We start from the raw sequence: 8,469 nt of genomic DNA on the forward strand, positions 1-8,469 counted from the left end.
AGTGTAATCTAGACGGGACAGATAGCCTGTATACTTATGCCTGTGTTAGATGCTGACCCCATGTGTTTTGTTAGGTGTATTGTTTAGTGGTTTCGCCCCAGGTCAAAGCCTTCGGATGTTGTTTGACACACCAAATGAATTCCCATCTATGTAACACTCATGTATTTCACCTCTCTCTTTCTCTCTGTGTATCTCTAATACCCTTTGCCTACTCTCTTTCATGCTCCAAGCACCACTCCTCTCTCCCCTCACCCTCTTCTCCTCTCTTCCGCTCTACTGTTTCCTGTACTCTCTCTCTCTCTCTCTCTCTCTCTCTCTCTCTCTCTCTCTCTCTCTCTCTCTCTCTCTCTCTCTCTCTCTCTCTCTCTCTCTCTCTCTCTCTCTCTCTCTCTCTCTCTCTCTCTCTCTCTCTCTCTCTCTCTCTCTCTCTCTCCTCTTCAGGCTACTCTCTCTCCTCTCTGGGCATGATGTTTTTGGCTCTCTCTCATTATATAATATATAATATAACATGCCATTTAGCAGACGCTTTTATCCAAAGCGACTTACAGTCATGTGTGTATAAATTTTTACGTAGGGTGGTCCCGGGGATCGAACCCACTACCCTGGCGTTACAAGCGCCTGCTCTTTATTTCTATCTTTCCATTCCCCTCTCTCTCCCTATCACAACCCTCTCCCTCAGTATTCCAATTCGGTGGATCCCTCACTCAACCTGGCAGGCTCTCCTGTCTCCTCTCTCTCTCTCTCTCTCTCTCTCTCTCCCATCCCTTCATCCCTCTTTTCTCTGCCCAGCTCACATCGTCATCCCCGGCAGCCATTCTATCTCACGCTCCGGCCATCTGCTGCCTATTCCCCTTGCCGATACTGCCAGGCCCCAAACAGCAACACTTCCTCTGGGTGAGGTGTACTTAGGGCTGTTGCGGTGACCGTATTACCGCCACACCGGCGGTCACGAGTCATGAAGGCAGTCAAATTCCACGTGACCGTTTAGTCACGGTAATTAGGCTTCTCCAAGCTTTGATGCTGCTGCTGGTCATTAGTAGCCTGCCAAACTTGCTAACTGCCTGGTACTCAGCATTCTGTTGTCCCTCTAATCACTCTGACATCAATGTAAATGTCTTCGAAAATCTAATCAAACACTTCATGAGAGCCCATGAGCTCATGTGTGCAACATTTCAATAGGCTATGCAATTGCGCGAGAAAACAGAGTGATGGCCTCTACTAAAAAGAGGAGAATCAGCTTTCTTAGGCTAGGCCTAATATATTTATTTCTCAACTTTCCTAATATTAAACACAACAACAGGAGTATAGCCTACCTGGCTGGCATGAAAATAAACCACGGGGAAAAGTGTTCTCCATTCGCTATTTAAGTGGCATAGATGATTTTTCTTTTTTTTTCACGCTGCACCTGTTTCGATACAGGTGCATGATAATGGTCCATTCTAAATCAAAACAAATTTCACACATATATTATTTAGTATATGTAAAGACAAGATTAAATAAAAAATTGTCTGATGGGTGACAATATTATGCCTATCACTTGTGAATGATATATTATCACTTGTGAATGATGCCCAGCACAAGAAACAATGCCTTTTTTTGCGACCTTTTCGGATAATCATAGTCGCACACGTCATGTAGCCTAGCCCATAGGCCTATATGTTTTATAGGTTTGTATCACAACTAAAGTGGCCAAATGACTTCTTAAATTAAGCACATTAATCCTCTTTACCAAGGGGTGTAGAGCCTAACTGGCATACATAAGCAGCGCGTGAGTTTCAAGTTTGGGAAAATAATATGCACCTCGGAATTGGATAAGGACACGCGCAGTTGCGTCCCCGATGTGTCTGTCTTCACTTGTAGCATGTGAGAAAGATCCGTGATGGAGCTAACAGCACTCAGGGAGAAGGGCACAATGGCCACTGGCCGCAAAAGGCATTGATTGTTTTAGGGTGCATTACGGCCACACAAAGGGAATGCCGCTGTGAAATTCTAGGCATTATCAAGTCCTTGTCAAAATGACTGTGATGACTGTTAGTGTTCCTACCAGCCTGCGCAAAAAACAAAGCAGAGCTCCATGCCCTTCAAGAGTCGCATCATGCAGCCTTACAATGTATTAAAATCAAAAACATATAGCTCAACGTTTGTAAAACAACTAAAGTTACATGAATAACTCTAAATTAAGCATATAGGAATACCTGTTTCTTTGTTAACCGCTCAACACAGAATAGCCACATGTGCGCACTCCCTCAATTGTTTGGAGAAAATATCCTTTCTATTTTATTTTTGTTCAATTGTATTCTTCATACTAGAAAATAATGCCACTGCATTCTAAGCAAATATTGTCTGCTAAATGAACTACTGTAGCCCACAGCCATTTGGCATAGCCAGATCAGGACATAACATTAGGAAAACTCAGAGTATGCTATTCTGTTCTTCTGAAATAGACTACATTTTCTTCATATCATGCTTCTTTAGACCTGTCTAAAATATATAATGGATTTATTGTGAAGGTGTAGGCTATATTACATGGATTTATTAGACTTTTCAAACGTACACTACCGGTCAAAAGTTTTAGAACACCTACTCACTCAAGGGTTTTTCTTTATTTTTCTATTTTCTACATTGTAGAATAATAGTGAAGACATCAAAACTATGAAATAACACATATGGAATCATGTAGTAATATTATCTCTCTCTCTCTCTCTCTCTCTCTCTTTCACTCTCTTTCTCTCTCTCTCTCTCTCTCTCTCTCTCTCTCTCTCTCTCTCTCTCTCTCTCTCTCTCTCTCTCTCTCTCTCTCTCTCTCTCTCTCTCTCTCTCTCTCGTCTCTATATCTTTATCTATTCGTCTCAGTTCAATCCAATTATATGTCCATTGCCAAAATGAATGATGACTATAACGATGACCATGAATATGAAGAATTGCTACAATAAAACAATACAGTATCCCGTTGTTTTATGTTCTTACTGCTAGAGGCGTTTACCCTCCCCCTCCTCCCTCTCTCCCCTACTCTTCTCCATCTTTCTCCATATGTGAGCACTCTTTCTCGCTCTCGCTCTCTCTCACTCTCACTCTCACTCACTTTGAGGACTGATATTGAGTCAAGTTCTGGAGGTCAACAGCTTAGCGTTCCTCAGTGCAAACACAGCTGAAATACTTCAGAGGAAAACCCAAGGAAAAAGCCAAGGATTTAATTTCTCCATCCCTGCACCCTCTGCCTCTCTCTATCACTCTCCTACAAACATCCCTCTCTCCCTCCCTCCCTCTCTCCCTCCCTCCCTCCCTCTCTCCCTCTCTCCCTCTGCCTCTCTTTCTCTCTCTCTCCCTCTCCTCCTCTCCACCCAGGAAGCTATACCACATATCATTTTCTAGTGCTCAAAGACATTAGCTCAAAGGCAGTAGAAAACAGCAGAGAAAAAAGACAAAGTACTTTTAGAACTCTCAGCTCATTCTGCGAGGTGTTCCCCTCCCACGCACGCAGCAAACACAACCAGTAGAGGTGTTCCCCTCCCACGCACGCAGCAAACACAACCAGTAGATGCCTGCGTCTAAATGCATGCAAATTGACACATTACGAGCATTAATTTATTTATTCATGAGTGTGGTTTTGGTAGCTGGTGATTGAAATATTGAGTATTGAGACGTCCGTCATTGGATTCATTTCTACTCCTTCTCCTCCTTCCTGTTATTCAGGTGCTACGGAGTTCACTCCATTCCTTTTCCTTTTCCTTTCTCTCTCTTTCTCCGATACACAACCTCTCTATCTCTGTTTCTCATTCTCTCTGTGCCAACGTCTCTCTAACACACACACTCACTGTGAGCTCATTGCAGTTGTAAAATATTGACGACAGAAAGTCTGCGGTATTGATTTTGTTATGTGCCATCTGTGGAAGCAGTCAGACACTGCATCCTGTGAGTCGTGCTGCAGCACTAGTCACTGTAAGAGGACAGAGGACCCAGTTGAATATGAGTCCATAACATCAGTGTAACTCAGTATTTACAGGTATGTTCACCTGCAGAGAGTTAGGGTTTGATTGCTGTGGAAGTAAACAGAACATTCTGGAAACCCAACTGAGGTATGTGTGTACGTATGTGTGTGCGTGTCTGGACATTCGGAGCGTGCCTGTGTGTGTGTGTGTGTGTGTGTGTGTGTGTGTGTGTGTGTGTGTGTGTGTTTTTGTGTGTAACCCACCCTATAGGCTCCAAGGGGTGATAACTCTCTCTGACCTTACCATGAGTTGACATGCTTGTGCAACGCTCCCTAATCACGTTTTCAGCCTCATTTCCAACAGACTCTGAGGATCTCTATCTCCACAGCCCATGCTGCCTGCAAGGTCCCTAAGTCAAGGCCTGAATTCCTAGCATGACAAAGTACTCTAGGTGTGGCTCTGATTTAAGGGTATGCAAGGACAGTGTGTGTGTGTGTGTGTGTGTGTGTGTGTGTGTGTGTGTGTGTGTGTGTGTGTGTGTGTGTGTGTGTGTGTGTGTGTGTGTGTGTGTGTGTGTGTGTGTGTGTGTGTGTGTGTGTGTGTGTGCGACTGTGAGTGTCCGTGCTGGTGTGTATGTGTGGTGGGTTTCTTGTATATGTGTATGTGCACGTGTGTATGTGTATGTGTAGCTCGCTCACCACTCACAGATGCCGGCTCACTTCCTTCAATGCTTTAAAAGACAGGAAGTCTGATGTCTGTCTGATCCTGTGTCTCAGGTTTATCCTTTTCAGATAAGAGGACTATCAGGTTATCCTATTGGTCTAGATGGTGTCTCGTCTTCCTATGGTCTACACTGTGGAGATGGTGTCTCGTCTTCCTGTGGTCTACACTGTGGAGATGGTGTCTCGTCATCCTGTGGTCTACACTGTGGAGATGGTGTCTCGTCTTCCTGTGGTCTACACTGTGGAGATGGTGTCTCGTCTTCCTGTGGTCTACACTGTGGAGATGGTGTCTCGTCATCCTGTGGTCTACACTGTGGAGATGGTGTCTCGTCTTCCTGTGGTCTACACTGTGGAGATGGTGTCTAGTCATCCTGTGGTCTACACTGTGGAGATGGTGTCTCGTCATCCTGTGGTCTACACTGTGGAGATGGTGTCTAGTCTTCCTGTGGTCTACACTGTGGAGATGGTGTCTCATCATCCTGTGGTCTACACTGTGGAGATGGTGTCTCGTCATCCTGTGGTCTACACTGTTGAGATGGTGTCTAGTCATCCTGTGGTCTACACTGTGGAGATGGTGTCTAGTCATCCTGTGGTCTACACTGTGGAGATGGTGTCTAGTCATCCTGTGGTCTACACTGTGGATATGGTGTCTAGTCTTCCTGTGGTCTACACTGTGGAGATGGTGTCTCGTCATCCTGTGGTCTACACTGTGGAGATGGTGTCTCGTCTTCCTGTGGTCTACACTGTGGAGATGGTGTCTCGTCATCCTGTGGTCTACACTGTGGAGATGGTGTCTAGTCTTCCTGTGGTCTACACTGTGGAGATGGTGTCTCGTCATCCTGTGGTCTACACTGTGGAGATGGTGTCTCGTCATCCTGTGGTCTACACTGTGGAGATGGTGTCTAGTCATCCTGTGGTCTACACTGTGGAGATGGTGTCTAGTCTTCCTGTGGTCTACACTGTGGAGATGGTATCTCGTCATCCTGTGGTCTACACTGTGGAGATGGTGTCTCGTCATCCTGTGGTCTACACTGTGGAGATGGTGTCTATTCATCCTGTGGTCTACACTGTGGAGATGGTGTCTAGTCTTCCTGTGGTCTACACTGTGGAGATGGTGTCTAGTCTTCCTGTGGTCTACACTGTGGAGATGGTGTCTAGTCTTCCTGTGGTCTATACTGTGGAGATGGTGTCTCCTCATCCTGTGGTCTATACTGTGGAGATGGGGTCTTGTCATCCTGTGGTCTATACTGTGGTTATGGCGTCTTGTCTTCCTGTGGTCAATACTGGTAATCTATAGAGGCCCTATCAAATCACAACTCAAGGACAGTTTGAGGTTACAGAGGGTACATCTTATGTATTGTAATTAGATACAAAATGGCCAATTGGTTTGTGCGTGTGTGTGTGTTTGTGTGTGTGTGTGTGTGCGTGTGCGTGCATGCGTGTGTGTTGGTATGCATGTCAATGCGCTGGCATGCCCAGTCGTTTAGTTCATCCATCATAAATGAGAGTTAAACTAAGTGGGGCCAACATGCTCTCTCCTGTCTGAGGGCATGTTACAGGACTGTGAACCTGAGGGGTATCAATGAGGCCAACTGTTATCAATCAGTATCACACCTTCGGAACGTTAAGCCATTTAGTCATTCCCTCCATAATCCAGCCTGGCCTCAGAGCCATGCGAAACATACTATATGAATGTCTGAGCACCTCCAACGTATGATGTGTACTAATGGTGTAGTTACTTCAGACAGCTACGAAAGTAATGTGGTTGGTCGTGGAGGATGGGTGGGCGTAAATCCGCGACGGTCTAGCAATCCAAAGGTTGCATGTTCGAGTAATAATAAATACATAATAATGTAACCTATCTTAACGCAACATATCACATTAAATGGAGTGTCCCAGATTTACGTACAGAATAACACGAATTGCCCTGAGACAATTTTGCCTAAACACACACACACGACACACGCATGCGACAAACGCCCTCACGGCGAACGACAGCCATGTCAATAAACTCATAACGGCATCGCTTGCCCTCCAAACAGTTTCCAATATTGACCTCTCCACTACCCCCACATGTCTACAAACATGTCAAACCTAAGTAGGCCTATAGGTTCTGTGTTTGATCTCACATGTAAAGCCCATGTATGTCCTGTGCTTAATCACAATCTTTTTATTGGCCTGGACTCCAGCTCTAGTGAGGTGGAATCTCCTCTAACAAAAATGGACTGCAGCTCAGAATCTCCTCAAACAGAAATGGAGTCTTGAATGTCTCATCAATAGTTCAGATATACATGAGTGAGTCTGCAGTCAGTCGGTCAGTCAGTCGGTCAGTCAGTCAGTCAGTCAGTCAGTCGGTCGGTCAGTCAGTCGGTCAGTCAGTCGGTCAGTCAGTCGGTCAGTCGGTCAGTCAGTCGGTCAGTCAGTCAGTCAGTCGGTCGGTCGGTCAGTCAGTCGGTCAGTCAGTCGGTCAGTCAGTCGGTCAGTCGGTCAGTCAGTCGGTCAGTCAGTCAGTCGGTCAGTCAGTCAGTCGGTCAGTCAGTCGATCAGTCAGTTTGTCAGTCAGTCAGTCAGTCGGTTAGTCCGTCAGTCAGTCAGTCGGTCAGTTGGTCAGTCGGTCAGTCGGTCAGTCGGTCAGTCGGTCGGTCAGTCGGTCAGTCAGTCGGTCAGTCAGTCGGTCAGTCGGTCAGTCAGTCGGTCAGTCAGTCAGTCGGTCAGGCAGTCAGTCGGTCAGTCAGTCAGTCAGTCGGTCAGTCGGTCAGTCGGTCAGTCGGTCAGTCAGTCGATCAGTCAGTCTGTCAGTCAGTCAGTCAGTCGGTCAGTCCGTCAGTCGGTCAGTCCGTCAGTCGGTCAGTCGGTCAGTCGGTCAGTCGGTCAGTCGGTCAGTCAGTCGGTCAGTCGGTCAGTCGGTCAGTTGGTCAGTCAGTCAGTCAGTCAGTCGGTCAGTCAGTCAGTCAGTCAGTCAGTCGGTCACTCGTTCAGTCGGTCAGTCAGTCAGTCAGCCGATGCAGCTCCAGAATCAGGCCGGCATGAAATCAAACAAGACTCCACTTCTCCATCTCCATCGATCCTCACCTCACTCTTCATCCTACATGAGAAGGAATCAACAGTGAATAGAATAGGAAACGACAGAGCCACAATCAAGAAAAAGAGCAACAAATCCCATTGTTTCAACTAATTGCGAGACCACGGATGAGAATAGAAGCGTTGAATGAATGATTGCAGTCACTATGCAGCAATGGGCTCTATGCACGCATCACTTCCGCATTGGCCTAAGGATGCTTGGGCATTTCCGGTTACCGGAAAAAAACATTAGACAGTGACAGTAGACCGTTATGATGGCAGAGATGAAGTTTACAAGGTGTTTGCTGGAGTTGCCTAAAGTATCTGTTAATGATATACGGAGGGTCGTCCGGACATCCAGTACGACACCACGTAGCAAACTGGATAAAGGCTTCAAATTTTACATTTCTTATTTTCTTTGCAACTTTGAAGGTAATATGCTAACGCTAGCTAGCCAGAGCTAGAAGCCTTGCTTTGGTGTTTTAAGTCATGACTCCGTCCTGCTTCAGGTTAATCATGCTTTAAATAAAGTTTAATCATGTGTATATACCTCTCACTTCATGTGTTTGTACTTTTATGAAAGTATCAGGTAAAAACAGGGCTCCAAATGAGATCTCTGTGAGAGCCCACTGCTACCGCTCAATTAAGAAACTAAAGCCACCACACCAGCTGAGAGTAGGACTAGATTAAGTGACACGTTCAAAGTTCTGTTGAACTTGTTCAAGGTTCCGTTCAACACATGTTTTACTCGTTTAATG

The sequence above is a fragment of the Coregonus lavaretus genome (genome assembly GCF_964263955.1).
Source record: "Coregonus lavaretus genome assembly, chromosome: 30".
Classification (NCBI taxonomy): domain Eukaryota; kingdom Metazoa; phylum Chordata; class Actinopteri; order Salmoniformes; family Salmonidae; genus Coregonus; species Coregonus lavaretus.